The 25,404-nt window shown below is 46.4% G+C and overlaps 50 non-coding genes across 50 annotated transcripts; all 50 read left to right on the forward strand.

The window, feature by feature from the left end:
* The first annotated feature begins 42 nt into the window (after nucleotides 1-42).
* LOC118475205 (5S ribosomal RNA) lies at nucleotides 43-161 on the forward strand. Its single transcript, XR_004854695.1, has one exon. It is a non-coding gene; the product is annotated as a 5S ribosomal RNA (ribosomal RNA).
* Nucleotides 162-361: 200 nt separating this feature from the next.
* On the forward strand, nucleotides 362-480 carry LOC118475206 (5S ribosomal RNA). Its single transcript, XR_004854696.1, has one exon. It is a non-coding gene; the product is annotated as a 5S ribosomal RNA (ribosomal RNA).
* Nucleotides 481-680: 200 nt separating this feature from the next.
* On the forward strand, nucleotides 681-799 carry LOC118475207 (5S ribosomal RNA). The gene has a single exon (XR_004854697.1). It is a non-coding gene; the product is annotated as a 5S ribosomal RNA (ribosomal RNA).
* A 200-nt stretch (nucleotides 800-999) lies between these two features.
* On the forward strand, nucleotides 1,000-1,118 carry LOC118475208 (5S ribosomal RNA). Its single transcript, XR_004854698.1, has one exon. It is a non-coding gene; the product is annotated as a 5S ribosomal RNA (ribosomal RNA).
* A 201-nt stretch (nucleotides 1,119-1,319) lies between these two features.
* LOC118475209 (5S ribosomal RNA) lies at nucleotides 1,320-1,438 on the forward strand. The gene has a single exon (XR_004854699.1). It is a non-coding gene; the product is annotated as a 5S ribosomal RNA (ribosomal RNA).
* Nucleotides 1,439-1,638: 200 nt separating this feature from the next.
* Nucleotides 1,639-1,757, forward strand: LOC118475210 (5S ribosomal RNA). Its single transcript, XR_004854700.1, has one exon. It is a non-coding gene; the product is annotated as a 5S ribosomal RNA (ribosomal RNA).
* A 201-nt stretch (nucleotides 1,758-1,958) lies between these two features.
* Nucleotides 1,959-2,077, forward strand: LOC118475211 (5S ribosomal RNA). Its single transcript, XR_004854701.1, has one exon. It is a non-coding gene; the product is annotated as a 5S ribosomal RNA (ribosomal RNA).
* Nucleotides 2,078-2,278: 201 nt separating this feature from the next.
* Nucleotides 2,279-2,397, forward strand: LOC118475212 (5S ribosomal RNA). The gene has a single exon (XR_004854702.1). It is a non-coding gene; the product is annotated as a 5S ribosomal RNA (ribosomal RNA).
* Nucleotides 2,398-2,598: 201 nt separating this feature from the next.
* On the forward strand, nucleotides 2,599-2,717 carry LOC118475214 (5S ribosomal RNA). The gene has a single exon (XR_004854704.1). It is a non-coding gene; the product is annotated as a 5S ribosomal RNA (ribosomal RNA).
* A 202-nt stretch (nucleotides 2,718-2,919) lies between these two features.
* On the forward strand, nucleotides 2,920-3,038 carry LOC118475215 (5S ribosomal RNA). The gene has a single exon (XR_004854705.1). It is a non-coding gene; the product is annotated as a 5S ribosomal RNA (ribosomal RNA).
* A 201-nt stretch (nucleotides 3,039-3,239) lies between these two features.
* LOC118475216 (5S ribosomal RNA) lies at nucleotides 3,240-3,358 on the forward strand. Its single transcript, XR_004854706.1, has one exon. It is a non-coding gene; the product is annotated as a 5S ribosomal RNA (ribosomal RNA).
* A 200-nt stretch (nucleotides 3,359-3,558) lies between these two features.
* LOC118475217 (5S ribosomal RNA) lies at nucleotides 3,559-3,677 on the forward strand. Its single transcript, XR_004854707.1, has one exon. It is a non-coding gene; the product is annotated as a 5S ribosomal RNA (ribosomal RNA).
* A 201-nt stretch (nucleotides 3,678-3,878) lies between these two features.
* On the forward strand, nucleotides 3,879-3,997 carry LOC118475218 (5S ribosomal RNA). The gene has a single exon (XR_004854708.1). It is a non-coding gene; the product is annotated as a 5S ribosomal RNA (ribosomal RNA).
* Nucleotides 3,998-4,197: 200 nt separating this feature from the next.
* On the forward strand, nucleotides 4,198-4,316 carry LOC118475220 (5S ribosomal RNA). The gene has a single exon (XR_004854710.1). It is a non-coding gene; the product is annotated as a 5S ribosomal RNA (ribosomal RNA).
* Nucleotides 4,317-4,516: 200 nt separating this feature from the next.
* On the forward strand, nucleotides 4,517-4,635 carry LOC118475221 (5S ribosomal RNA). Its single transcript, XR_004854711.1, has one exon. It is a non-coding gene; the product is annotated as a 5S ribosomal RNA (ribosomal RNA).
* A 201-nt stretch (nucleotides 4,636-4,836) lies between these two features.
* On the forward strand, nucleotides 4,837-4,955 carry LOC118475222 (5S ribosomal RNA). The gene has a single exon (XR_004854712.1). It is a non-coding gene; the product is annotated as a 5S ribosomal RNA (ribosomal RNA).
* A 201-nt stretch (nucleotides 4,956-5,156) lies between these two features.
* LOC118475223 (5S ribosomal RNA) lies at nucleotides 5,157-5,275 on the forward strand. Its single transcript, XR_004854713.1, has one exon. It is a non-coding gene; the product is annotated as a 5S ribosomal RNA (ribosomal RNA).
* A 200-nt stretch (nucleotides 5,276-5,475) lies between these two features.
* On the forward strand, nucleotides 5,476-5,594 carry LOC118475224 (5S ribosomal RNA). The gene has a single exon (XR_004854714.1). It is a non-coding gene; the product is annotated as a 5S ribosomal RNA (ribosomal RNA).
* A 201-nt stretch (nucleotides 5,595-5,795) lies between these two features.
* On the forward strand, nucleotides 5,796-5,914 carry LOC118475226 (5S ribosomal RNA). Its single transcript, XR_004854716.1, has one exon. It is a non-coding gene; the product is annotated as a 5S ribosomal RNA (ribosomal RNA).
* Nucleotides 5,915-6,115: 201 nt separating this feature from the next.
* Nucleotides 6,116-6,234, forward strand: LOC118475227 (5S ribosomal RNA). The gene has a single exon (XR_004854717.1). It is a non-coding gene; the product is annotated as a 5S ribosomal RNA (ribosomal RNA).
* Nucleotides 6,235-6,436: 202 nt separating this feature from the next.
* On the forward strand, nucleotides 6,437-6,555 carry LOC118475228 (5S ribosomal RNA). Its single transcript, XR_004854718.1, has one exon. It is a non-coding gene; the product is annotated as a 5S ribosomal RNA (ribosomal RNA).
* A 201-nt stretch (nucleotides 6,556-6,756) lies between these two features.
* On the forward strand, nucleotides 6,757-6,875 carry LOC118475229 (5S ribosomal RNA). Its single transcript, XR_004854719.1, has one exon. It is a non-coding gene; the product is annotated as a 5S ribosomal RNA (ribosomal RNA).
* A 200-nt stretch (nucleotides 6,876-7,075) lies between these two features.
* On the forward strand, nucleotides 7,076-7,194 carry LOC111591101 (5S ribosomal RNA). The gene has a single exon (XR_004854720.1). It is a non-coding gene; the product is annotated as a 5S ribosomal RNA (ribosomal RNA).
* Nucleotides 7,195-7,396: 202 nt separating this feature from the next.
* LOC111591102 (5S ribosomal RNA) lies at nucleotides 7,397-7,515 on the forward strand. Its single transcript, XR_004854721.1, has one exon. It is a non-coding gene; the product is annotated as a 5S ribosomal RNA (ribosomal RNA).
* A 200-nt stretch (nucleotides 7,516-7,715) lies between these two features.
* Nucleotides 7,716-7,834, forward strand: LOC111591103 (5S ribosomal RNA). Its single transcript, XR_004854722.1, has one exon. It is a non-coding gene; the product is annotated as a 5S ribosomal RNA (ribosomal RNA).
* A 200-nt stretch (nucleotides 7,835-8,034) lies between these two features.
* Nucleotides 8,035-8,153, forward strand: LOC111591105 (5S ribosomal RNA). The gene has a single exon (XR_004854723.1). It is a non-coding gene; the product is annotated as a 5S ribosomal RNA (ribosomal RNA).
* Nucleotides 8,154-8,353: 200 nt separating this feature from the next.
* Nucleotides 8,354-8,472, forward strand: LOC118475230 (5S ribosomal RNA). Its single transcript, XR_004854724.1, has one exon. It is a non-coding gene; the product is annotated as a 5S ribosomal RNA (ribosomal RNA).
* A 201-nt stretch (nucleotides 8,473-8,673) lies between these two features.
* LOC118475231 (5S ribosomal RNA) lies at nucleotides 8,674-8,792 on the forward strand. The gene has a single exon (XR_004854725.1). It is a non-coding gene; the product is annotated as a 5S ribosomal RNA (ribosomal RNA).
* Nucleotides 8,793-8,993: 201 nt separating this feature from the next.
* LOC118475233 (5S ribosomal RNA) lies at nucleotides 8,994-9,112 on the forward strand. Its single transcript, XR_004854727.1, has one exon. It is a non-coding gene; the product is annotated as a 5S ribosomal RNA (ribosomal RNA).
* Nucleotides 9,113-9,313: 201 nt separating this feature from the next.
* LOC118475234 (5S ribosomal RNA) lies at nucleotides 9,314-9,432 on the forward strand. Its single transcript, XR_004854728.1, has one exon. It is a non-coding gene; the product is annotated as a 5S ribosomal RNA (ribosomal RNA).
* A 202-nt stretch (nucleotides 9,433-9,634) lies between these two features.
* LOC118475235 (5S ribosomal RNA) lies at nucleotides 9,635-9,753 on the forward strand. The gene has a single exon (XR_004854729.1). It is a non-coding gene; the product is annotated as a 5S ribosomal RNA (ribosomal RNA).
* A 200-nt stretch (nucleotides 9,754-9,953) lies between these two features.
* Nucleotides 9,954-10,072, forward strand: LOC118475236 (5S ribosomal RNA). The gene has a single exon (XR_004854730.1). It is a non-coding gene; the product is annotated as a 5S ribosomal RNA (ribosomal RNA).
* Nucleotides 10,073-10,273: 201 nt separating this feature from the next.
* On the forward strand, nucleotides 10,274-10,392 carry LOC118475237 (5S ribosomal RNA). Its single transcript, XR_004854731.1, has one exon. It is a non-coding gene; the product is annotated as a 5S ribosomal RNA (ribosomal RNA).
* Nucleotides 10,393-10,593: 201 nt separating this feature from the next.
* Nucleotides 10,594-10,712, forward strand: LOC118475238 (5S ribosomal RNA). The gene has a single exon (XR_004854732.1). It is a non-coding gene; the product is annotated as a 5S ribosomal RNA (ribosomal RNA).
* Nucleotides 10,713-10,913: 201 nt separating this feature from the next.
* Nucleotides 10,914-11,032, forward strand: LOC118475239 (5S ribosomal RNA). Its single transcript, XR_004854733.1, has one exon. It is a non-coding gene; the product is annotated as a 5S ribosomal RNA (ribosomal RNA).
* Nucleotides 11,033-11,233: 201 nt separating this feature from the next.
* LOC118475240 (5S ribosomal RNA) lies at nucleotides 11,234-11,352 on the forward strand. The gene has a single exon (XR_004854734.1). It is a non-coding gene; the product is annotated as a 5S ribosomal RNA (ribosomal RNA).
* A 201-nt stretch (nucleotides 11,353-11,553) lies between these two features.
* LOC118475241 (5S ribosomal RNA) lies at nucleotides 11,554-11,672 on the forward strand. Its single transcript, XR_004854735.1, has one exon. It is a non-coding gene; the product is annotated as a 5S ribosomal RNA (ribosomal RNA).
* Nucleotides 11,673-11,873: 201 nt separating this feature from the next.
* Nucleotides 11,874-11,992, forward strand: LOC118475242 (5S ribosomal RNA). The gene has a single exon (XR_004854736.1). It is a non-coding gene; the product is annotated as a 5S ribosomal RNA (ribosomal RNA).
* A 202-nt stretch (nucleotides 11,993-12,194) lies between these two features.
* LOC118475244 (5S ribosomal RNA) lies at nucleotides 12,195-12,313 on the forward strand. The gene has a single exon (XR_004854738.1). It is a non-coding gene; the product is annotated as a 5S ribosomal RNA (ribosomal RNA).
* Nucleotides 12,314-12,515: 202 nt separating this feature from the next.
* LOC118475245 (5S ribosomal RNA) lies at nucleotides 12,516-12,634 on the forward strand. Its single transcript, XR_004854739.1, has one exon. It is a non-coding gene; the product is annotated as a 5S ribosomal RNA (ribosomal RNA).
* Nucleotides 12,635-12,835: 201 nt separating this feature from the next.
* On the forward strand, nucleotides 12,836-12,954 carry LOC118475246 (5S ribosomal RNA). Its single transcript, XR_004854740.1, has one exon. It is a non-coding gene; the product is annotated as a 5S ribosomal RNA (ribosomal RNA).
* A 201-nt stretch (nucleotides 12,955-13,155) lies between these two features.
* Nucleotides 13,156-13,274, forward strand: LOC118475247 (5S ribosomal RNA). The gene has a single exon (XR_004854741.1). It is a non-coding gene; the product is annotated as a 5S ribosomal RNA (ribosomal RNA).
* Nucleotides 13,275-13,475: 201 nt separating this feature from the next.
* LOC118475248 (5S ribosomal RNA) lies at nucleotides 13,476-13,594 on the forward strand. Its single transcript, XR_004854742.1, has one exon. It is a non-coding gene; the product is annotated as a 5S ribosomal RNA (ribosomal RNA).
* A 200-nt stretch (nucleotides 13,595-13,794) lies between these two features.
* LOC118475249 (5S ribosomal RNA) lies at nucleotides 13,795-13,913 on the forward strand. The gene has a single exon (XR_004854743.1). It is a non-coding gene; the product is annotated as a 5S ribosomal RNA (ribosomal RNA).
* A 201-nt stretch (nucleotides 13,914-14,114) lies between these two features.
* On the forward strand, nucleotides 14,115-14,233 carry LOC118475250 (5S ribosomal RNA). The gene has a single exon (XR_004854744.1). It is a non-coding gene; the product is annotated as a 5S ribosomal RNA (ribosomal RNA).
* A 200-nt stretch (nucleotides 14,234-14,433) lies between these two features.
* On the forward strand, nucleotides 14,434-14,552 carry LOC118475251 (5S ribosomal RNA). The gene has a single exon (XR_004854745.1). It is a non-coding gene; the product is annotated as a 5S ribosomal RNA (ribosomal RNA).
* Nucleotides 14,553-14,754: 202 nt separating this feature from the next.
* Nucleotides 14,755-14,873, forward strand: LOC118475339 (5S ribosomal RNA). The gene has a single exon (XR_004854835.1). It is a non-coding gene; the product is annotated as a 5S ribosomal RNA (ribosomal RNA).
* A 200-nt stretch (nucleotides 14,874-15,073) lies between these two features.
* LOC118475252 (5S ribosomal RNA) lies at nucleotides 15,074-15,192 on the forward strand. Its single transcript, XR_004854746.1, has one exon. It is a non-coding gene; the product is annotated as a 5S ribosomal RNA (ribosomal RNA).
* Nucleotides 15,193-15,392: 200 nt separating this feature from the next.
* Nucleotides 15,393-15,511, forward strand: LOC118475364 (5S ribosomal RNA). Its single transcript, XR_004854862.1, has one exon. It is a non-coding gene; the product is annotated as a 5S ribosomal RNA (ribosomal RNA).
* A 201-nt stretch (nucleotides 15,512-15,712) lies between these two features.
* On the forward strand, nucleotides 15,713-15,831 carry LOC118475350 (5S ribosomal RNA). Its single transcript, XR_004854846.1, has one exon. It is a non-coding gene; the product is annotated as a 5S ribosomal RNA (ribosomal RNA).
* The last annotated feature ends 9,573 nt before the right edge of the window (nucleotides 15,832-25,404 follow it).

Consider the following 25,404-nt stretch of genomic DNA (forward strand, 5'->3'; position numbering starts at 1 on the left):
CGGAGGTGTGGGCATAAGAGGAAGGAGGACGCAGGATATGACGGATGCGATCATACCAGCACTAAAGCACCGGATCCCATCAGAACTCCGAAGTTAAGCGTGCTTGGGCGAGAGTAGTACTAGGATGGGTGACCTCCTGGGAAGTCCTCGTGTTGCATTCCTTTTTTTTGGTTTTATTTTTGTTTGTTTTTCGAACACCAAACCATAGTAAAAATGGGTGACCGTTCTCGTGTTAAATTACCTTTTATTTGTTTTAAGGGGCGTTTTTCGGGTACTTTGTGCGGAGGAAGGATGTCCAGTGCCGTGGGCGAGCCGAGCACGGAGGTGTGGGCATAAGAGGAAGGAGGACGCAGGATATGACGGATGCGATCATACCAGCACTAAAGCACCGGATCCCATCAGAACTCCGAAGTTAAGCGTGCTTGGGCGAGAGTAGTACTAGGATGGGTGACCTCCTGGGAAGTCCTCGTGTTGCATTCCTTTTTTTTGGTTTTATTTTTGTTTGTTTTTCGAACACCAAACCATAGTAAAAATGGGTGACCGTTCTCGTGTTAAATTACCTTTTATTTGTTTTAAGGGGCGTTTTTCGGGTACTTTGTGCGGAGGAAGGATGTCCAGTGCCGTGGGCGAGCCGAGCACGGAGGTGTGGGCATAAGAGGAAGGAGGACGCAGGATATGACGGATGCGATCATACCAGCACTAAAGCACCGGATCCCATCAGAACTCCGAAGTTAAGCGTGCTTGGGCGAGAGTAGTACTAGGATGGGTGACCTCCTGGGAAGTCCTCGTGTTGCATTCCTTTTTTTTGGTTTTATTTTTGTTTGTTTTTCGAACACCAAACCATAGTAAAAATGGGTGACCGTTCTCGTGTTAAATTACCTTTTATTTGTTTTAAGGGGCGTTTTTCGGGTACTTTGTGCGGAGGAAGGATGTCCAGTGCCGTGGGCGAGCCGAGCACGGAGGTGTGGGCATAAGAGGAAGGAGGACGCAGGATATGACGGATGCGATCATACCAGCACTAAAGCACCGGATCCCATCAGAACTCCGAAGTTAAGCGTGCTTGGGCGAGAGTAGTACTAGGATGGGTGACCTCCTGGGAAGTCCTCGTGTTGCATTCCTTTTTTTTGGTTTTATTTTTGTTTGTTTTTCGAACACCAAACCATAGTAAAAATGGGTGACCGTTCTCGTGTTAAATTACCTTTTATTTGTTTTAAGGGGCGTTTTTTCGGGTACTTTGTGCGGAGGAAGGATGTCCAGTGCCGTGGGCGAGCCGAGCACGGAGGTGTGGGCATAAGAGGAAGGAGGACGCAGGATATGACGGATGCGATCATACCAGCACTAAAGCACCGGATCCCATCAGAACTCCGAAGTTAAGCGTGCTTGGGCGAGAGTAGTACTAGGATGGGTGACCTCCTGGGAAGTCCTCGTGTTGCATTCCTTTTTTTTGGTTTTATTTTTGTTTGTTTTTCGAACACCAAACCATAGTAAAAATGGGTGACCGTTCTCGTGTTAAATTACCTTTTATTTGTTTTAAGGGGCGTTTTTCGGGTACTTTGTGCGGAGGAAGGATGTCCAGTGCCGTGGGCGAGCCGAGCACGGAGGTGTGGGCATAAGAGGAAGGAGGACGCAGGATATGACGGATGCGATCATACCAGCACTAAAGCACCGGATCCCATCAGAACTCCGAAGTTAAGCGTGCTTGGGCGAGAGTAGTACTAGGATGGGTGACCTCCTGGGAAGTCCTCGTGTTGCATTCCTTTTTTTTTGGTTTTATTTTTGTTTGTTTTTCGAACACCAAACCATAGTAAAAATGGGTGACCGTTCTCGTGTTAAATTACCTTTTATTTGTTTTAAGGGGCGTTTTTCGGGTACTTTGTGCGGAGGAAGGATGTCCAGTGCCGTGGGCGAGCCGAGCACGGAGGTGTGGGCATAAGAGGAAGGAGGACGCAGGATATGACGGATGCGATCATACCAGCACTAAAGCACCGGATCCCATCAGAACTCCGAAGTTAAGCGTGCTTGGGCGAGAGTAGTACTAGGATGGGTGACCTCCTGGGAAGTCCTCGTGTTGCATTCCTTTTTTTTGGTTTTATTTTTGTTTGTTTTTCGAACACCAAACCATAGTAAAAATGGGTGACCGTTCTCGTGTTAAATTACCTTTTATTTGTTTTAAGGGGCGTTTTTTCGGGTACTTTGTGCGGAGGAAGGATGTCCAGTGCCGTGGGCGAGCCGAGCACGGAGGTGTGGGCATAAGAGGAAGGAGGACGCAGGATATGACGGATGCGATCATACCAGCACTAAAGCACCGGATCCCATCAGAACTCCGAAGTTAAGCGTGCTTGGGCGAGAGTAGTACTAGGATGGGTGACCTCCTGGGAAGTCCTCGTGTTGCATTCCTTTTTTTTTGGTTTTATTTTTGTTTGTTTTTCGAACACCAAACCATAGTAAAAATGGGTGACCGTTCTCGTGTTAAATTACCTTTTATTTGTTTTAAGGGGCGTTTTTCGGGTACTTTGTGCGGAGGAAGGATGTCCAGTGCCGTGGGCGAGCCGAGCACGGAGGTGTGGGCATAAGAGGAAGGAGGACGCAGGATATGACGGATGCGATCATACCAGCACTAAAGCACCGGATCCCATCAGAACTCCGAAGTTAAGCGTGCTTGGGCGAGAGTAGTACTAGGATGGGTGACCTCCTGGGAAGTCCTCGTGTTGCATTCCTTTTTTTTTGGTTTTATTTTTGTTTGTTTTTCGAACACCAAACCATAGTAAAAATGGGTGACCGTTCTCGTGTTAAATTACCTTTTATTTGTTTTAAGGGGCGTTTTTTCGGGTACTTTGTGCGGAGGAAGGATGTCCAGTGCCGTGGGCGAGCCGAGCACGGAGGTGTGGGCATAAGAGGAAGGAGGACGCAGGATATGACGGATGCGATCATACCAGCACTAAAGCACCGGATCCCATCAGAACTCCGAAGTTAAGCGTGCTTGGGCGAGAGTAGTACTAGGATGGGTGACCTCCTGGGAAGTCCTCGTGTTGCATTCCTTTTTTTTGGTTTTATTTTTGTTTGTTTTTCGAACACCAAACCATAGTAAAAATGGGTGACCGTTCTCGTGTTAAATTACCTTTTATTTGTTTTAAGGGGCGTTTTTTCGGGTACTTTGTGCGGAGGAAGGATGTCCAGTGCCGTGGGCGAGCCGAGCACGGAGGTGTGGGCATAAGAGGAAGGAGGACGCAGGATATGACGGATGCGATCATACCAGCACTAAAGCACCGGATCCCATCAGAACTCCGAAGTTAAGCGTGCTTGGGCGAGAGTAGTACTAGGATGGGTGACCTCCTGGGAAGTCCTCGTGTTGCATTCCTTTTTTTTGGTTTTATTTTTGTTTGTTTTTCGAACACCAAACCATAGTAAAAATGGGTGACCGTTCTCGTGTTAAATTACCTTTTATTTGTTTTAAGGGGCGTTTTTCGGGTACTTTGTGCGGAGGAAGGATGTCCAGTGCCGTGGGCGAGCCGAGCACGGAGGTGTGGGCATAAGAGGAAGGAGGACGCAGGATATGACGGATGCGATCATACCAGCACTAAAGCACCGGATCCCATCAGAACTCCGAAGTTAAGCGTGCTTGGGCGAGAGTAGTACTAGGATGGGTGACCTCCTGGGAAGTCCTCGTGTTGCATTCCTTTTTTTTTGGTTTTATTTTTGTTTGTTTTTCGAACACCAAACCATAGTAAAAATGGGTGACCGTTCTCGTGTTAAATTACCTTTTATTTGTTTTAAGGGGCGTTTTTCGGGTACTTTGTGCGGAGGAAGGATGTCCAGTGCCGTGGGCGAGCCGAGCACGGAGGTGTGGGCATAAGAGGAAGGAGGACGCAGGATATGACGGATGCGATCATACCAGCACTAAAGCACCGGATCCCATCAGAACTCCGAAGTTAAGCGTGCTTGGGCGAGAGTAGTACTAGGATGGGTGACCTCCTGGGAAGTCCTCGTGTTGCATTCCTTTTTTTTGGTTTTATTTTTGTTTGTTTTTCGAACACCAAACCATAGTAAAAATGGGTGACCGTTCTCGTGTTAAATTACCTTTTATTTGTTTTAAGGGGCGTTTTTCGGGTACTTTGTGCGGAGGAAGGATGTCCAGTGCCGTGGGCGAGCCGAGCACGGAGGTGTGGGCATAAGAGGAAGGAGGACGCAGGATATGACGGATGCGATCATACCAGCACTAAAGCACCGGATCCCATCAGAACTCCGAAGTTAAGCGTGCTTGGGCGAGAGTAGTACTAGGATGGGTGACCTCCTGGGAAGTCCTCGTGTTGCATTCCTTTTTTTTGGTTTTATTTTTGTTTGTTTTTCGAACACCAAACCATAGTAAAAATGGGTGACCGTTCTCGTGTTAAATTACCTTTTATTTGTTTTAAGGGGCGTTTTTCGGGTACTTTGTGCGGAGGAAGGATGTCCAGTGCCGTGGGCGAGCCGAGCACGGAGGTGTGGGCATAAGAGGAAGGAGGACGCAGGATATGACGGATGCGATCATACCAGCACTAAAGCACCGGATCCCATCAGAACTCCGAAGTTAAGCGTGCTTGGGCGAGAGTAGTACTAGGATGGGTGACCTCCTGGGAAGTCCTCGTGTTGCATTCCTTTTTTTTTGGTTTTATTTTTGTTTGTTTTTCGAACACCAAACCATAGTAAAAATGGGTGACCGTTCTCGTGTTAAATTACCTTTTATTTGTTTTAAGGGGCGTTTTTCGGGTACTTTGTGCGGAGGAAGGATGTCCAGTGCCGTGGGCGAGCCGAGCACGGAGGTGTGGGCATAAGAGGAAGGAGGACGCAGGATATGACGGATGCGATCATACCAGCACTAAAGCACCGGATCCCATCAGAACTCCGAAGTTAAGCGTGCTTGGGCGAGAGTAGTACTAGGATGGGTGACCTCCTGGGAAGTCCTCGTGTTGCATTCCTTTTTTTTTGGTTTTATTTTTGTTTGTTTTTCGAACACCAAACCATAGTAAAAATGGGTGACCGTTCTCGTGTTAAATTACCTTTTATTTGTTTTAAGGGGCGTTTTTCGGGTACTTTGTGCGGAGGAAGGATGTCCAGTGCCGTGGGCGAGCCGAGCACGGAGGTGTGGGCATAAGAGGAAGGAGGACGCAGGATATGACGGATGCGATCATACCAGCACTAAAGCACCGGATCCCATCAGAACTCCGAAGTTAAGCGTGCTTGGGCGAGAGTAGTACTAGGATGGGTGACCTCCTGGGAAGTCCTCGTGTTGCATTCCTTTTTTTTGGTTTTATTTTTGTTTGTTTTTCGAACACCAAACCATAGTAAAAATGGGTGACCGTTCTCGTGTTAAATTACCTTTTATTTGTTTTAAGGGGCGTTTTTCGGGTACTTTGTGCGGAGGAAGGATGTCCAGTGCCGTGGGCGAGCCGAGCACGGAGGTGTGGGCATAAGAGGAAGGAGGACGCAGGATATGACGGATGCGATCATACCAGCACTAAAGCACCGGATCCCATCAGAACTCCGAAGTTAAGCGTGCTTGGGCGAGAGTAGTACTAGGATGGGTGACCTCCTGGGAAGTCCTCGTGTTGCATTCCTTTTTTTTTGGTTTTATTTTTGTTTGTTTTTCGAACACCAAACCATAGTAAAAATGGGTGACCGTTCTCGTGTTAAATTACCTTTTATTTGTTTTAAGGGGCGTTTTTCGGGTACTTTGTGCGGAGGAAGGATGTCCAGTGCCGTGGGCGAGCCGAGCACGGAGGTGTGGGCATAAGAGGAAGGAGGACGCAGGATATGACGGATGCGATCATACCAGCACTAAAGCACCGGATCCCATCAGAACTCCGAAGTTAAGCGTGCTTGGGCGAGAGTAGTACTAGGATGGGTGACCTCCTGGGAAGTCCTCGTGTTGCATTCCTTTTTTTTTGGTTTTATTTTTGTTTGTTTTTCGAACACCAAACCATAGTAAAAATGGGTGACCGTTCTCGTGTTAAATTACCTTTTATTTGTTTTAAGGGGCGTTTTTCGGGTACTTTGTGCGGAGGAAGGATGTCCAGTGCCGTGGGCGAGCCGAGCACGGAGGTGTGGGCATAAGAGGAAGGAGGACGCAGGATATGACGGATGCGATCATACCAGCACTAAAGCACCGGATCCCATCAGAACTCCGAAGTTAAGCGTGCTTGGGCGAGAGTAGTACTAGGATGGGTGACCTCCTGGGAAGTCCTCGTGTTGCATTCCTTTTTTTTTGGTTTTATTTTTGTTTGTTTTTCGAACACCAAACCATAGTAAAAATGGGTGACCGTTCTCGTGTTAAATTACCTTTTATTTGTTTTAAGGGGCGTTTTTTCGGGTACTTTGTGCGGAGGAAGGATGTCCAGTGCCGTGGGCGAGCCGAGCACGGAGGTGTGGGCATAAGAGGAAGGAGGACGCAGGATATGACGGATGCGATCATACCAGCACTAAAGCACCGGATCCCATCAGAACTCCGAAGTTAAGCGTGCTTGGGCGAGAGTAGTACTAGGATGGGTGACCTCCTGGGAAGTCCTCGTGTTGCATTCCTTTTTTTTTGGTTTTATTTTTGTTTGTTTTTCGAACACCAAACCATAGTAAAAATGGGTGACCGTTCTCGTGTTAAATTACCTTTTATTTGTTTTAAGGGGCGTTTTTCGGGTACTTTGTGCGGAGGAAGGATGTCCAGTGCCGTGGGCGAGCCGAGCACGGAGGTGTGGGCATAAGAGGAAGGAGGACGCAGGATATGACGGATGCGATCATACCAGCACTAAAGCACCGGATCCCATCAGAACTCCGAAGTTAAGCGTGCTTGGGCGAGAGTAGTACTAGGATGGGTGACCTCCTGGGAAGTCCTCGTGTTGCATTCCTTTTTTTTGGTTTTATTTTTGTTTGTTTTTCGAACACCAAACCATAGTAAAAATGGGTGACCGTTCTCGTGTTAAATTACCTTTTATTTGTTTTAAGGGGCGTTTTTCGGGTACTTTGTGCGGAGGAAGGATGTCCAGTGCCGTGGGCGAGCCGAGCACGGAGGTGTGGGCATAAGAGGAAGGAGGACGCAGGATATGACGGATGCGATCATACCAGCACTAAAGCACCGGATCCCATCAGAACTCCGAAGTTAAGCGTGCTTGGGCGAGAGTAGTACTAGGATGGGTGACCTCCTGGGAAGTCCTCGTGTTGCATTCCTTTTTTTTGGTTTTATTTTTGTTTGTTTTTCGAACACCAAACCATAGTAAAAATGGGTGACCGTTCTCGTGTTAAATTACCTTTTATTTGTTTTAAGGGGCGTTTTTTTCGGGTACTTTGTGCGGAGGAAGGATGTCCAGTGCCGTGGGCGAGCCGAGCACGGAGGTGTGGGCATAAGAGGAAGGAGGACGCAGGATATGACGGATGCGATCATACCAGCACTAAAGCACCGGATCCCATCAGAACTCCGAAGTTAAGCGTGCTTGGGCGAGAGTAGTACTAGGATGGGTGACCTCCTGGGAAGTCCTCGTGTTGCATTCCTTTTTTTTGGTTTTATTTTTGTTTGTTTTTCGAACACCAAACCATAGTAAAAATGGGTGACCGTTCTCGTGTTAAATTACCTTTTATTTGTTTTAAGGGGCGTTTTTCGGGTACTTTGTGCGGAGGAAGGATGTCCAGTGCCGTGGGCGAGCCGAGCACGGAGGTGTGGGCATAAGAGGAAGGAGGACGCAGGATATGACGGATGCGATCATACCAGCACTAAAGCACCGGATCCCATCAGAACTCCGAAGTTAAGCGTGCTTGGGCGAGAGTAGTACTAGGATGGGTGACCTCCTGGGAAGTCCTCGTGTTGCATTCCTTTTTTTTGGTTTTATTTTTGTTTGTTTTTCGAACACCAAACCATAGTAAAAATGGGTGACCGTTCTCGTGTTAAATTACCTTTTATTTGTTTTAAGGGGCGTTTTTCGGGTACTTTGTGCGGAGGAAGGATGTCCAGTGCCGTGGGCGAGCCGAGCACGGAGGTGTGGGCATAAGAGGAAGGAGGACGCAGGATATGACGGATGCGATCATACCAGCACTAAAGCACCGGATCCCATCAGAACTCCGAAGTTAAGCGTGCTTGGGCGAGAGTAGTACTAGGATGGGTGACCTCCTGGGAAGTCCTCGTGTTGCATTCCTTTTTTTTTGGTTTTATTTTTGTTTGTTTTTCGAACACCAAACCATAGTAAAAATGGGTGACCGTTCTCGTGTTAAATTACCTTTTATTTGTTTTAAGGGCGTTTTTCGGGTACTTTGTGCGGAGGAAGGATGTCCAGTGCCGTGGGCGAGCCGAGCACGGAGGTGTGGGCATAAGAGGAAGGAGGACGCAGGATATGACGGATGCGATCATACCAGCACTAAAGCACCGGATCCCATCAGAACTCCGAAGTTAAGCGTGCTTGGGCGAGAGTAGTACTAGGATGGGTGACCTCCTGGGAAGTCCTCGTGTTGCATTCCTTTTTTTTTGGTTTTATTTTTGTTTGTTTTTCGAACACCAAACCATAGTAAAAATGGGTGACCGTTCTCGTGTTAAATTACCTTTTATTTGTTTTAAGGGGCGTTTTTCGGGTACTTTGTGCGGAGGAAGGATGTCCAGTGCCGTGGGCGAGCCGAGCACGGAGGTGTGGGCATAAGAGGAAGGAGGACGCAGGATATGACGGATGCGATCATACCAGCACTAAAGCACCGGATCCCATCAGAACTCCGAAGTTAAGCGTGCTTGGGCGAGAGTAGTACTAGGATGGGTGACCTCCTGGGAAGTCCTCGTGTTGCATTCCTTTTTTTTTGGTTTTATTTTTGTTTGTTTTTCGAACACCAAACCATAGTAAAAATGGGTGACCGTTCTCGTGTTAAATTACCTTTTATTTGTTTTAAGGGGCGTTTTTCGGGTACTTTGTGCGGAGGAAGGATGTCCAGTGCCGTGGGCGAGCCGAGCACGGAGGTGTGGGCATAAGAGGAAGGAGGACGCAGGATATGACGGATGCGATCATACCAGCACTAAAGCACCGGATCCCATCAGAACTCCGAAGTTAAGCGTGCTTGGGCGAGAGTAGTACTAGGATGGGTGACCTCCTGGGAAGTCCTCGTGTTGCATTCCTTTTTTTTTGGTTTTATTTTTGTTTGTTTTTCGAACACCAAACCATAGTAAAAATGGGTGACCGTTCTCGTGTTAAATTACCTTTTATTTGTTTTAAGGGGCGTTTTTCGGGTACTTTGTGCGGAGGAAGGATGTCCAGTGCCGTGGGCGAGCCGAGCACGGAGGTGTGGGCATAAGAGGAAGGAGGACGCAGGATATGACGGATGCGATCATACCAGCACTAAAGCACCGGATCCCATCAGAACTCCGAAGTTAAGCGTGCTTGGGCGAGAGTAGTACTAGGATGGGTGACCTCCTGGGAAGTCCTCGTGTTGCATTCCTTTTTTTTTGGTTTTATTTTTGTTTGTTTTTCGAACACCAAACCATAGTAAAAATGGGTGACCGTTCTCGTGTTAAATTACCTTTTATTTGTTTTAAGGGGCGTTTTTTCGGGTACTTTGTGCGGAGGAAGGATGTCCAGTGCCGTGGGCGAGCCGAGCACGGAGGTGTGGGCATAAGAGGAAGGAGGACGCAGGATATGACGGATGCGATCATACCAGCACTAAAGCACCGGATCCCATCAGAACTCCGAAGTTAAGCGTGCTTGGGCGAGAGTAGTACTAGGATGGGTGACCTCCTGGGAAGTCCTCGTGTTGCATTCCTTTTTTTTGGTTTTATTTTTGTTTGTTTTTCGAACACCAAACCATAGTAAAAATGGGTGACCGTTCTCGTGTTAAATTACCTTTTATTTGTTTTAAGGGGCGTTTTTCGGGTACTTTGTGCGGAGGAAGGATGTCCAGTGCCGTGGGCGAGCCGAGCACGGAGGTGTGGGCATAAGAGGAAGGAGGACGCAGGATATGACGGATGCGATCATACCAGCACTAAAGCACCGGATCCCATCAGAACTCCGAAGTTAAGCGTGCTTGGGCGAGAGTAGTACTAGGATGGGTGACCTCCTGGGAAGTCCTCGTGTTGCATTCCTTTTTTTTTGGTTTTATTTTTGTTTGTTTTTCGAACACCAAACCATAGTAAAAATGGGTGACCGTTCTCGTGTTAAATTACCTTTTATTTGTTTTAAGGGGCGTTTTTCGGGTACTTTGTGCGGAGGAAGGATGTCCAGTGCCGTGGGCGAGCCGAGCACGGAGGTGTGGGCATAAGAGGAAGGAGGACGCAGGATATGACGGATGCGATCATACCAGCACTAAAGCACCGGATCCCATCAGAACTCCGAAGTTAAGCGTGCTTGGGCGAGAGTAGTACTAGGATGGGTGACCTCCTGGGAAGTCCTCGTGTTGCATTCCTTTTTTTTGGTTTTATTTTTGTTTGTTTTTCGAACACCAAACCATAGTAAAAATGGGTGACCGTTCTCGTGTTAAATTACCTTTTATTTGTTTTAAGGGGCGTTTTTTCGGGTACTTTGTGCGGAGGAAGGATGTCCAGTGCCGTGGGCGAGCCGAGCACGGAGGTGTGGGCATAAGAGGAAGGAGGACGCAGGATATGACGGATGCGATCATACCAGCACTAAAGCACCGGATCCCATCAGAACTCCGAAGTTAAGCGTGCTTGGGCGAGAGTAGTACTAGGATGGGTGACCTCCTGGGAAGTCCTCGTGTTGCATTCCTTTTTTTTTGGTTTTATTTTTGTTTGTTTTTCGAACACCAAACCATAGTAAAAATGGGTGACCGTTCTCGTGTTAAATTACCTTTTATTTGTTTTAAGGGGCGTTTTTCGGGTACTTTGTGCGGAGGAAGGATGTCCAGTGCCGTGGGCGAGCCGAGCACGGAGGTGTGGGCATAAGAGGAAGGAGGACGCAGGATATGACGGATGCGATCATACCAGCACTAAAGCACCGGATCCCATCAGAACTCCGAAGTTAAGCGTGCTTGGGCGAGAGTAGTACTAGGATGGGTGACCTCCTGGGAAGTCCTCGTGTTGCATTCCTTTTTTTTTGGTTTTATTTTTGTTTGTTTTTCGAACACCAAACCATAGTAAAAATGGGTGACCGTTCTCGTGTTAAATTACCTTTTATTTGTTTTAAGGGGCGTTTTTCGGGTACTTTGTGCGGAGGAAGGATGTCCAGTGCCGTGGGCGAGCCGAGCACGGAGGTGTGGGCATAAGAGGAAGGAGGACGCAGGATATGACGGATGCGATCATACCAGCACTAAAGCACCGGATCCCATCAGAACTCCGAAGTTAAGCGTGCTTGGGCGAGAGTAGTACTAGGATGGGTGACCTCCTGGGAAGTCCTCGTGTTGCATTCCTTTTTTTTTGGTTTTATTTTTGTTTGTTTTTCGAACACCAAACCATAGTAAAAATGGGTGACCGTTCTCGTGTTAAATTACCTTTTATTTGTTTTAAGGGGCGTTTTTCGGGTACTTTGTGCGGAGGAAGGATGTCCAGTGCCGTGGGCGAGCCGAGCACGGAGGTGTGGGCATAAGAGGAAGGAGGACGCAGGATATGACGGATGCGATCATACCAGCACTAAAGCACCGGATCCCATCAGAACTCCGAAGTTAAGCGTGCTTGGGCGAGAGTAGTACTAGGATGGGTGACCTCCTGGGAAGTCCTCGTGTTGCATTCCTTTTTTTTTGGTTTTATTTTTGTTTGTTTTTCGAACACCAAACCATAGTAAAAATGGGTGACCGTTCTCGTGTTAAATTACCTTTTATTTGTTTTAAGGGGCGTTTTTCGGGTACTTTGTGCGGAGGAAGGATGTCCAGTGCCGTGGGCGAGCCGAGCACGGAGGTGTGGGCATAAGAGGAAGGAGGACGCAGGATATGACGGATGCGATCATACCAGCACTAAAGCACCGGATCCCATCAGAACTCCGAAGTTAAGCGTGCTTGGGCGAGAGTAGTACTAGGATGGGTGACCTCCTGGGAAGTCCTCGTGTTGCATTCCTTTTTTTTTTGGTTTTATTTTTGTTTGTTTTTCGAACACCAAACCATAGTAAAAATGGGTGACCGTTCTCGTGTTAAATTACCTTTTATTTGTTTTAAGGGGCGTTTTTCGGGTACTTTGTGCGGAGGAAGGATGTCCAGTGCCGTGGGCGAGCCGAGCACGGAGGTGTGGGCATAAGAGGAAGGAGGACGCAGGATATGACGGATGCGATCATACCAGCACTAAAGCACCGGATCCCATCAGAACTCCGAAGTTAAGCGTGCTTGGGCGAGAGTAGTACTAGGATGGGTGACCTCCTGGGAAGTCCTCGTGTTGCATTCCTTTTTTTTTGGTTTTATTTTTGTTTGTTTTTCGAACACCAAACCATAGTAAAAATGGGTGACCGTTCTCGTGTTAAATTACCTTTTATTTGTTTTAAGGGGCGTTTTTTCGGGTACTTTGTGCGGAGGAAGGATGTCCAGTGCCGTGGGCGAGCCGAGCACGGAGGTGTGGGCATAAGAGGAAGGAGGACGCAGGATATGACGGATGCGATCATACCAGCACTAAAGCACCGGATCCCATCAGAACTCCGAAGTTAAGCGTGCTTGGGCGAGAGTAGTACTAGGATGGGTGACCTCCTGGGAAGTCCTCGTGTTGCATTCCTTTTTTTTTGGTTTTATTTTTGTTTGTTTTTCGAACACCAAACCATAGTAAAAATGGGTGACCGTTCTCGTGTTAAATTACCTTTTATTTGTTTTAAGGGGCGTTTTTCGGGTACTTTGTGCGGAGGAAGGATGTCCAGTGCCGTGGGCGAGCCGAGCACGGAGGTGTGGGCATAAGAGGAAGGAGGACGCAGGATATGACGGATGCGATCATACCAGCACTAAAGCACCGGATCCCATCAGAACTCCGAAGTTAAGCGTGCTTGGGCGAGAGTAGTACTAGGATGGGTGACCTCCTGGGAAGTCCTCGTGTTGCATTCCTTTTTTTTTGGTTTTATTTTTGTTTGTTTTTCGAACACCAAACCATAGTAAAAATGGGTGACCGTTCTCGTGTTAAATTACCTTTTATTTGTTTTAAGGGGCGTTTTTCGGGTACTTTGTGCGGAGGAAGGATGTCCAGTGCCGTGGGCGAGCCGAGCACGGAGGTGTGGGCATAAGAGGAAGGAGGACGCAGGATATGACGGATGCGATCATACCAGCACTAAAGCACCGGATCCCATCAGAACTCCGAAGTTAAGCGTGCTTGGGCGAGAGTAGTACTAGGATGGGTGACCTCCTGGGAAGTCCTCGTGTTGCATTCCTTTTTTTTTGGTTTTATTTTTGTTTGTTTTTCGAACACCAAACCATAGTAAAAATGGGTGACCGTTCTCGTGTTAAATTACCTTTTATTTGTTTTAAGGGGCGTTTTTCGGGTACTTTGTGCGGAGGAAGGATGTCCAGTGCCGTGGGCGAGCCGAGCACGGAGGTGTGGGCATAAGAGGAAGGAGGACGCAGGATATGACGGATGCGATCATACCAGCACTAAAGCACCGGATCCCATCAGAACTCCGAAGTTAAGCGTGCTTGGGCGAGAGTAGTACTAGGATGGGTGACCTCCTGGGAAGTCCTCGTGTTGCATTCCTTTTTTTTGGTTTTATTTTTGTTTGTTTTTCGAACACCAAACCATAGTAAAAATGGGTGACCGTTCTCGTGTTAAATTACCTTTTATTTGTTTTAAGGGGCGTTTTTCGGGTACTTTGTGCGGAGGAAGGATGTCCAGTGCCGTGGGCGAGCCGAGCACGGAGGTGTGGGCATAAGAGGAAGGAGGACGCAGGATATGACGGATGCGATCATACCAGCACTAAAGCACCGGATCCCATCAGAACTCCGAAGTTAAGCGTGCTTGGGCGAGAGTAGTACTAGGATGGGTGACCTCCTGGGAAGTCCTCGTGTTGCATTCCTTTTTTTTTGGTTTTATTTTTGTTTGTTTTTCGAACACCAAACCATAGTAAAAATGGGTGACCGTTCTCGTGTTAAATTACCTTTTATTTGTTTTAAGGGGCGTTTTTCGGGTACTTTGTGCGGAGGAAGGATGTCCAGTGCCGTGGGCGAGCCGAGCACGGAGGTGTGGGCATAAGAGGAAGGAGGACGCAGGATATGACGGATGCGATCATACCAGCACTAAAGCACCGGATCCCATCAGAACTCCGAAGTTAAGCGTGCTTGGGCGAGAGTAGTACTAGGATGGGTGACCTCCTGGGAAGTCCTCGTGTTGCATTCCTTTTTTTTGGTTTTATTTTTGTTTGTTTTTCGAACACCAAACCATAGTAAAAATGGGTGACCGTTCTCGTGTTAAATTACCTTTTATTTGTTTTAAGGGGCGTTTTTCGGGTACTTTGTGCGGAGGAAGGATGTCCAGTGCCGTGGGCGAGCCGAGCACGGAGGTGTGGGCATAAGAGGAAGGAGGACGCAGGATATGACGGATGCGATCATACCAGCACTAAAGCACCGGATCCCATCAGAACTCCGAAGTTAAGCGTGCTTGGGCGAGAGTAGTACTAGGATGGGTGACCTCCTGGGAAGTCCTCGTGTTGCATTCCTTTTTTTTTGGTTTTATTTTTGTTTGTTTTTCGAACACCAAACCATAGTAAAAATGGGTGACCGTTCTCGTGTTAAATTACCTTTTATTTGTTTTAAGGGGCGTTTTTTCGGGTACTTTGTGCGGAGGAAGGATGTCCAGTGCCGTGGGCGAGCCGAGCACGGAGGTATGGGCATAAGAGGAAGGAGGACGCAGGATATGACGGATGCGATCATACCAGCACTAAAGCACCGGATCCCATCAGAACTCCGAAGTTAAGCGTGCTTGGACGAGAGTAGTACTAGGATGGGTGACCTCCTGGGAAGTCCTCGTGTTGCATTCCTTTTTTTTGGTTTTATTTTTGTTTGTTTTTCGAACACCAAACCATAGTAAAAATGGGTGACCGTTCTCGTGTTAAATTACCTTTTATTTGTTTTAAGGGGTGTTTTTCGGGTACTTTGTGCGGAGGAAGGATGTCCAGTGCCGTGGGCGAGCCGAGCACGGAGGTGTGGGCATAAGAGGAAGGAGGACGCAGGATATGACGGATGCGATCATACCAGCACTAAAGCACCGGATCCCATCAGAACTCCGAAGTTAAGCGTGCTTGGGCGAGAGTAGTACTAGGATGGGTGACCTCCTGGGAAGTCCTCGTGTTGCATTCCTTTTTTTTTGTTTTATTTTTGTTTGTTTTTCGAACACCAAACCATAGTACAAATGGGTGACCGTTCTCGTGTTAAATTACCTTTTATTTGTTTTAAGGGGCGTTTTTCGGGTACTTTGTGCGGAGGAAGGATGTCCAGTGCCGTGGGCGAGCCGAGCACGGAGGTGTGGGCATAAGAGGAAGGAGGACGCAGGATATGACGGATGCGATCATACCAGCACTAAAGCACCGGATCCCATCATAACTCCGAAGTTAAGCGTGCTTGGGCGAGAGTAGTACTAGGATGGGTGACCTCCTGGGAAGTCCTCGTGTTGCATTCCTTTTTTTTTGGTTTTATTTTTGTTTGTTTTTCGAACACCAAACCATAGTAAAAATGGGTGACCGTTCTCGTGTTAAATTACCTTTTATTTGTTTTAAGGGGCGTTTTTCGGGTACTTTGTGCGGAGGAAGGATGTCCAGTGCCGTGGGCGAGCCGAGCACGGAGGTGTGGGCATAAGAGGAAGGAGGACGCAGGATATGACGGATGCGATCATACCAGCACTAAAGCACCGGATCCCATCAGAACTCCGAAGTTAAGCGTGCTTGGGCGAGAGTAGTACTAGGATGGGTGACCTCCAGGGAAGTCCTTGTGTTGCATTCCTTTTTTTTGGTTTTATTTTTGTTTGTTTTTCGAACACCAAACCATAGTAAAAATGGGTGACCGTTCTCGTGTTAAATTACCTTTTATTTGTTTTAAGGGGCGTTTTTCGGGTACTTTGTGCGGAGGAAGGATGTCCAGTGCCGTGGTGTAACACCCACTTTGTAATTTGCTAGAAATAATACCAATAGAGAAATAATTTCTCCTTATGTGGATTTAACCTTTATGCATCATCCTATGTGAACACCATATTCAAAAGCAAATAATTAATAAAAGAATATATGCCATCAAAATTATGCATCATGCTGGATATTGTGTTTGTGGAGTGTATTTTGTGACTATACAAAAAAATATATAAATATATAAAATAAAGAGAATACATTAATACCTAGATGAGAATTTAAGAGTTAAAGGGGACTTTAGAAATATGGAGAAAAGGAATAAAGGGTATAAAATATAAACAACATATATGTGATTATACTTCTAAGATTGGTACTTTTTATTTCACAATATAAATTGAGGATAAACTGGCACAAGATTTGAATTTAAATCTGAATTTAAAATGGAATTTGAAAACTAAAAGGAAAAGGAAAACATAAAAGGAAAAGGAAAAGCGCTCGACTGGGCCCAAATCCCGTGTTTTCGGCCCACATCCTCGTCTCCTCTCGCAGCCGCGCAGCCCAGTTGCAGGGTCGGCGCCGACACCGCGGGGCCCGCATGTCATCCGCTCTGCGCCTGCGTTTTCTGTACTCGGTCGCTGACGCCTGGGTCCCACCTCGTCATATCGCCAGCCGCGCGCTCGCTGTGTGACTACCTCGCTTGAGTCGCTTACACGTGGGACCGGAACGCCAGTCTCTCCTCCCACTCGAGCCCCGTAACAAACATCGTCTTCTCCCCGCCGATTTCGGACGCCCGATCGCTGCCACCACGGAGTTCTCGGTCAGCTGGCGCAACTGCTTGGCGGATTTGTCTCCCGCACACTCGGCCAATAAATGGCGAGCTAAAGCCCTCTCCCCTTCTTATCCCCTAGCCGCTTCCTCAGATTGCGCAGAGAGCCGCCACCATTGTTGAGCAGATCCGCCGCCATTGGGGAATTCGCATCGGGCTCCATCGACGGGATCGAGCGGGTGGCAGGTACGCTCGGGGAAGCTCTAGCCTTCGTCACCCGCTAACGCGGGCATGGCCAGGATGCTCGTCCATGGCGTATCTATGGCGGGTGGCAACCAGAGAGAGTGAGGGAGAGAAACAAGCTGCCGGCGCTGATCCTCGTGTCACCGCTACCTGGGACTCCATGCTGGAATCCGGGTGCTCGCGGGAGTCCTCTGCATGCGACCTTGGCCTCACATGGCTAAATCGACAGGCGGTGGGGAAGGAATATCTTGTCGGCGCAGCTCGGTCACTTCAGATCCGCCGTGCGTCGTGGCTATGCACCTTCGCATCCCCATTGGCGGTAAGGCACCCTCTATCAGATTCGCGAATATACGAATTTCATTTTGCGCGTTCTCGCGGGGATGGTTTGGTCGTCGGGCTTGTTGCTGTGCATCTCCGGTGAGGTGTCGCCGCCGCACAGTGGGCTACGCTGCCGTGTATCAGTGTCGTGGGAGGAAGACGGCCCTCTGGCCGTCCGATCGCCTATGGGTGGTTTGGATCGGAATGGGTATCCTGTGTGCCAAATAAGATCGGAACCCTTGGATCTCTAGCGTGTGTTCGCGATCGGGTGTAGGCGTGTGCCTCTCGGGGCCATCGGATTTTAATCCGACGACCACAACCGCGTACCGGTTCGGTTAAGTAATAGGTTGATCTGGGCCCTCGGTTCCGGATCGGATGACTCTAGGCGGCCAGTACCCTTTAGCCGTGGTCAAATTGCAAAAGAAACCCTGTAGAACTTAAAAACTAACCCGCCGTCCGTGCAATAGCGTCCTGAGTCTTAGAAAGGTTTCTGTTTTGGCCCCTGACTTTTCCTGTAATAGTGCGCCCAGTCCAGGAATCAATAAAATCAGAGAAATTCTTTCTAAATTCATTTTTAATACAAAAATAATGGTAGAAACTTGTATAAATCATAGAAAATGCATACTAAATCCTTTTTAACCCATTCCAGTTCCTATAATTTTGTTTTAATATTTTCTATCAACTAGTAACACTATTTAGCCTTGAAACTTGAATTAAAATTGTTCATTTGAATTAATCTATTCGAAGTACCTAATAACTTCGGAAATTCATAATTTCTTCGTTTTAACTCCGATTTGATCCATTCAAGTTGCGTTAGTCTCGTAGCAACGCGTAGATCATTATTATGCAGTATATTCTTATGTTTGGTGTGATGTTAATTTTATCTATACCATGTTTGTTTGTATTGCTACGACTAGCGCGAGGACACGTGTCATCTGAAAAGCAAGTCGGTACCTGGAATCTCAAGTGCCAGGCAAGTTGTGCCCTTGACCACTTTTTACCCAATAATGTTCTTTAATATCACTTATCCATGCATAGGTTAATTTTGATGGGACCCAATAGGTCACCCTAGATTGTTTATCTCATTACCTTGTTTACCCCTGAATCACTTGGGTAGTTTGCTATTGCTTTATATGGTTTTGGGATAATCATTTATCACCTCTATGTTCCAATTCTTGTTGTTATTCTGTTTATGTTCATGTTGTTATCATTAATGTTAATTGGAACATAGAGCTTAACTTGAGAACCACGTGCCACCACAAGGGTTTAATGGGACGCCCTTGGCTGATTAACTAGGAAAGCTAGTGGAAGACTACCTTACCCGAAAGGGGCAAGGGCAGTAGGGGAGAGGTCAGTGCGGGGAGGTCCCTGGTTGATTTTGCTGCGATGGCGGTCAGCCAGGAACCCTGTACTGGATCTTCCCATAAACTGTAGCGGGTTTTCGGAAGCTAGTGGAACTTTGTAAAGGCCTCGTAGTGTTGCCCTGCCGCGCTTCCTAGGTAGAGGTGTATGGGATTCGCGACCCCTTGGCAGATGGGTAACATGACTTGTGGGTAAAGGGTACAACCTCTGCAGAGTGTAAAACTGGTATACTAGCCGAGCTCACGGTCATGAGCAGCTCAGGACTCTCTGATGTTTAAATTATGGAACTTAAATTCAATTTTGTCATTTGCATATGCATGGGTTTATTATTAATTTTGTTCTATTATTTATTAAGGTTTGGTATTTACTTACATCTAGTAATTGCTAATAAAAGTTTGACCAACATTAAAAGCAATGCTCAGCTTTAACCATTCTCTTTGATAAGCCTTACACTCCATGAGCTCCCACCTTTGGTGAGTTCATGTCACATTATTCCCCACAACTTGTTGAGCGATGATCATGTGTGAGCTCACCCTTGCTGTCTCACACCCCCCCACAGGAGAAGAGCAGGTGGTTCAGGAGGAGCCACAAGGCGAGGAGTATGATCTGATCTAGGTGGCGTTTCCAGTCGACATTGGCGCCGACGATCCTTAGTTCGTTTTATGTTTACACTTTTACTTTGTAATAAGTCTTCCGCTATGTAATAAATACTCTGATGATTTATGACATTTATCTCTATACACTCTGTTATTATATGTGTTGTCTTCTTGGCGCATGTATGAGATGCACCTGGCTTGTTCCTTAAAGCCGGGTGTGACAGAAGTGGTATCAGAGGAAATGTTGACTGTAGGACGAAACCTAGATAGAAACGGACAACCCTTACCTACTTATCTCACCCTGATTCATTCTATACTTACCTTACTCTGATTCTTTCTATACTTATCTTGATCCTGTCTCACCTTCTATTGTTCTACTCTGATCATTCTTATCTTTTCTACTCTAAGACAAGATGGATTTCACACCTTGGAATCCTACCACTATGATCTTTTTTTAAGAGATAGGAAACCTAAGACAAAATTATAACTATTTTCTATATTTAAAAATGTTGGTTGATTGTTCTGATGATCAATGCCTGATTTGCTTCTTTGATTGAGTGAAATAGTATAGACGGGCATCTTAGCATGTACCACCATAAGGTAATGAATTAGCTTTAGTAGGTGACACACTCAGCTAATAAATTTCCCAAAGTATCATGCTTCGTAATTACATGCCTTGTCTACAATTCTTCCTTTCTTACCCTATATTTCCAACCCAGATGGACTACCCCTATAGTGTTAGAAGAGAGCACTATAGACGTGATCCTTGGTATGTCATGGCTAAGAAAGGCAAAGACATTTTATACACTGTGCTAAGGGAACCATAGAACTCACCAGTTCCAAAGGAGAAAGATTTGAAGTTGGAACTGCAGTAACTACCGTCACCAGACTAGCGACATTCTTAGTCGATGGGAAGTTTTTTGGTGTCAACATCCGTGTGGTTAGAGATTTTCCGGATGTCTTCCCAGAAGAGTTACATGGATGCCACCATATAGGGAAGTTAAGTTTGTCATTGATCCCTTACCTAGCTACCCCTACTTTCAAACGGCCATACAGGATGTCTGTAGAAGAGTTAAAGGGACTGAAGAAGCAGTTAACGAAATTACAAGAGGCTGGTACAATCGTTCAAATTCTTCATCTTGTGGAGCGTCGGTTCTATTTGTACAGAAGAAAGAAGGATCGCAAGGGATGTGCGTGGATTATAGGTCCCTTAACGATGTCATTGTGAAGAATAAGTATCTGTTACCCCGTATTGAGGATTTATTTGATCAGATGAGAGGCGCAAGGATATTCTCGAAGATTGATCTCCGATCGGGTTATCATCAAATGAATATTAGGCCATCGGATAATTCCAAGACGACTTTCTCGACTCGATATGGATTATATGAGTTCATCGTTATGTCATTTGGACTAACCAATACACCAGCCTATTTTATGGATCTGAAGATTAAGGTGTTCATGATTTGGACAGATTCGTCGTAGTATTCATCGTCGATATCCTTATCTATTCTAAGAGTGAAGCGATCATGAGGAACATCTGAGATTAGTGCTATAGAAGCTATGAGATAATCAACTCTATGCCAAGTATAGCAAATGCAAGTTTTGGATTGGCAAGGTGCCATTTCTTGGACATATCATTTCTAATGGAGGGATATCAGTGGATCCTGCTAAAGTCAAGGAGATAGTGGTGTGGAGCATACCCACTACAAGATTCAGAGTTTCTTGGGACTTGTAGGATATTATCGGAGATTTATTGAAGGATTTTCTAAGATTGCTAAACCTATGACTTCACTTTTGGAGAAGGGCAGAGAATTTAAGTGGGGCGAGAAGTGCCAAGACAGCTTTGATCAATTGAAGAAAAGATTGATGTCGCCACCAGTATTGGTTATGCCAGACCTACAGAAAGGATTTGATACCTATTGTGATGCGTGTGGCCAAGGCTTAGGATGCGTGCTCATGCAAGAAGGACATGTGATCGCCTATGCGTCGCGTCAGTTACGAAAACATGAATTGAACTACCCCACTCATGACTTGGAATTGGCAGCCGTTGTGCATGCGCTTAAGATTTGGAGACATTATATCATGGGGACCAAGTGTCAAGTATACACGGATCATAAGAGTCTGAAGTATATATTCACTCAAAAGGATCTCAACCTTAGGCAACGCCGTTGGTTGGAGCTTATTAAGGATTATGAATTGGAGATTCACTATCACCCGGGCAAGGCAAATTTGGTTGCAGATGCCTTGAGTCGCAAGGAGCATGTTTATTCAGTTATTGTTGCCCAGCTACCTGATGAGATTGTTGAGGATTTCAGGAGACTTAACCTGGGGATAGTTGCTCATACTGAAGGAGTTACTATTGATGTGGAACCTACTTTGGAGCAAGAAATTCGCAAAGGCCAAATTGGTGATGCAAAAATACAAGAGATTAAGGATCTGATTACTGAAGGTCGAGTTCTGGAATTTACGGAAGATGAGCAAGGCACTATATGGTTCAAGAACAGGATATGTGTTCCTGATATTGAAAGCCTTCGAGAGACTATTTTAAAGGAGGCCCATGATTCAGATTATTCTATTCATCCTGGTAGTACTAAGATGTATCAGGATTTGAAGCGGAAGTATTGGTGGTATGGATTGAAAAGAGATGTAGCTGCACATGTGGCTATGTGCGATGTATGTCAAGGAGTTAAGGCTGAACACCAGAGGCCAGCTGGACTATTGCATCCACTGAAGATACCCGAGTGGAAATGGGAAGAGATTGGTATGGATTTTATTACTGGATTGCCTCGCACCCAGAAAGGATATGATGCTATATGGGTGATTGTGGATAGACTGGCCAAAGTGGCTCATTTCATTCCGGTCAAGACTACTTATAAGGTATCTCAATTGGCAGAGTTATATATGGCTTGGATTGTGTCTCTACATGGTATACCGAAGAAGATCATTTTGGATAGAGGATCATAGTTTACCCCAGATTTTGGAAAAGTTTTCATGAGAATATGGATACGAAGTTGAATTTTAGTTCGCCCTACCATCCTCAGACTGATGGACAGACTGAAAGGACTAATCAAGTATTAAAGGACATGTTGAGAGCTTGTGCCCTGCAGCATGGTAGTAGTTGGGACAAGAGTCTACCTTGTGCTGAGTTCTCATATAATAATAGTTACTAGGCCAGTCTGAAGATGTCACCATTTGAGACTCTGTATGACAGGAAATGCAAGACTCCTCTATGTTGGGATCAAACTGGAGAAAGACAATTCTTTGGGCCTGAACTGATTCAAGAAGCAGAAGGTCAAGTTCGTATAATTTGAGAAAATTTGAGAGTAGCTCAAACCAGACAAAAGAGCTATGCTGATAATAGAAGGAGGCCACTGGAATTTGAAGAAGGAGATTATGTGTACCTCAAAGTGTCATCACTTCGTGGAATGAGGAGATTCAAAGTTAAGGGCAAATTGTCCCCTCGCTATATTGGACCATTCCTGATCCTTAGAAGAGTTGGGGAGATGGCATACCAACTCGAGTTACCTACTAGTCTATCGGATGTGCATAATGTGTTTCACGTATCTCAACTAAAAAAAAATGTCTCCGTGTTCCCGAGGAACAGTTACCCATGGAAGAACTCAGTGTTCAAGGTGATTTGACTTACACGGAATACCCGATCAAGATTTTGGATACTTTGACTCGAGTTACAAGAAATAAGGTGATAAAGATGTGCAAAGTGCAATGGAGTCACCACGGTGAAAATGAAGCAACTTGGGAAAGAGAAGAAGAGCTTCGCATAGATTTTCCCCACCTTTTCCCTAGATCTTCTTAAATCTCGAGGACGAGATTATTTTTAAGGGGGGTAGGATTTGTAACACCCACTTTGTAATTTGCTAGAAATAATACCAATAGAGAAATAATTTCTCCTTATGTGGATTTAACCTTTATGCATCATCCTATGTGAACACCATATTCAAAAGCAAATAATTAATAAAAGAATATATGCCATCAAAATTATGCATCATGCTGGATATTGTGTTTGTGGAGTGTATTTTGTGACTATACAAAAAAATATATAAATATATAAAATAAAGAGAATACATTAATACCTAGATGAGAATTTAAGAGTTAAAGGGGACTTTAGAAATATGGAGAAAAGGAATAAAGGGTATAAAATATAAACAACATATATGTGATTATACTTCTAAGATTGGTACTTTTTATTTCACAATATAAATTGAGGATAAACTGGCACAAGATTTGAATTTAAATCTGAATTTAAAATGGAATTTGAAAACTAAAAGGAAAAGGAAAACATAAAAGGAAAAGGAAAAGCGCTCGACTGGGCCCAAATCCCGTGTTTTCGGCCCACATCCTCGTCTCCTCTCGCAGCCGCGCAGCCCAGTTGCAGGGTCGGCGCCGACACCGCGGGGCCCGCATGTCATCCGCTCTGCGCCTGCGTTTTCTGTACTCGGTCGCTGACGCCTGGGTCCCACCTCGTCATATCGCCAGCCGCGCGCTCGCTGTGTGACTACCTCGCTTGAGTCGCTTACACGTGGGACCGGAACGCCAGTCTCTCCTCCCACTCGAGCCCCGTAACAAACATCGTCTTCTCCCCGCCGATTTCGGACGCCCGATCGCTGCCACCACGGAGTTCTCGGTCAGCTGGCGCAACTGCTTGGCGGATTTGTCTCCCGCACACTCGGCCAATAAATGGCGAGCTAAAGCCCTCTCCCCTTCTTATCCCCTAGCCGCTTCCTCAGATTGCGCAGAGAGCCGCCACCATTGTTGAGCAGATCCGCCGCCATTGGGGAATTCGCATCGGGCTCCATCGACGGGATCGAGCGGGTGGCAGGTACGCTCGGGGAAGCTCTAGCCTTCGTCACCCGCTAACGCGGGCATGGCCAGGATGCTCGTCCATGGCGTATCTATGGCGGGTGGCAACCAGAGAGAGTGAGGGAGAGAAACAAGCTGCCGGCGCTGATCCTCGTGTCACCGCTACCTGGGACTCCATGCTGGAATCCGGGTGCTCGCGGGAGTCCTCTGCATGCGACCTTGGCCTCACATGGCTAAATCGACAGGCGGTGGGGAAGGAATATCTTGTCGGCGCAGCTCGGTCACTTCAGATCCGCCGTGCGTCGTGGCTATGCACCTTCGCATCCCCATTGGCGGTAAGGCACCCTCTATCAGATTCGCGAATATACGAATTTCATTTTGCGCGTTCTCGCGGGGATGGTTTGGTCGTCGGGCTTGTTGCTGTGCATCTCCGGTGAGGTGTCGCCGCCGCACAGTGGGCTACGCTGCCGTGTATCAGTGTCGTGGGAGGAAGACGGCCCTCTGGCCGTCCGATCGCCTATGGGTGGTTTGGATCGGAATGGGTATCCTGTGTGCCAAATAAGATCGGAACCCTTGGATCTCTAGCGTGTGTTCGCGATCGGGTGTAGGCGTGTGCCTCTCGGGGCCATCGGATTTTAATCCGACGACCACAACCGCGTACCGGTTCGGTTAAGTAATAGGTTGATCTGGGCCCTCGGTTCCGGATCGGATGACTCTAGGCGGCCAGTACCCTTTAGCCGTGGTCAAATTGCAAAAGAAACCCTGTAGAACTTAAAAACTAACCCGCCGTCCGTGCAATAGCGTCCTGAGTCTTAGAAAGGTTTCTGTTTTGGCCCCTGACTTTTCCTGTAATAGTGCGCCCAGTCCAGGAATCAATAAAATCAGAGAAATTCTTTCTAAATTCATTTTTAATACAAAAATAATGGTAGAAACTTGTATAAATCATAGAAAATGCATACTAAATCCTTTTTAACCCATTCCAGTTCCTATAATTTTGTTTTAATATTTTCTATCAACTAGTAACACTATTTAGCCTTGAAACTTGAATTAAAATTGTTCATTTGAATTAATCTATTCGAAGTACCTAATAACTTCGGAAATTCATAATTTCTTCGTTTTAACTCCGATTTGATCCATTCAAGTTGCGTTAGTCTCGTAGCAACGCGTAGATCATTATTATGCAGTATATTCTTATGTTTGGTGTGATGTTAATTTTATCTATACCATGTTTGTTTGTATTGCTACGACTAGCGCGAGGACACGTGTCATCTGAAAAGCAAGTCGGTACCTGGAATCTCAAGTGCCAGGCAAGTTGTGCCCTTGACCACTTTTTACCCAATAATGTTCTTTA

The sequence above is a fragment of the Zea mays genome, unplaced genomic scaffold (assembly GCF_902167145.1).
Source record: "Zea mays cultivar B73 unplaced genomic scaffold, Zm-B73-REFERENCE-NAM-5.0 scaffold_43, whole genome shotgun sequence".
Classification (NCBI taxonomy): Eukaryota; Viridiplantae; Streptophyta; class Magnoliopsida; order Poales; family Poaceae; genus Zea; species Zea mays.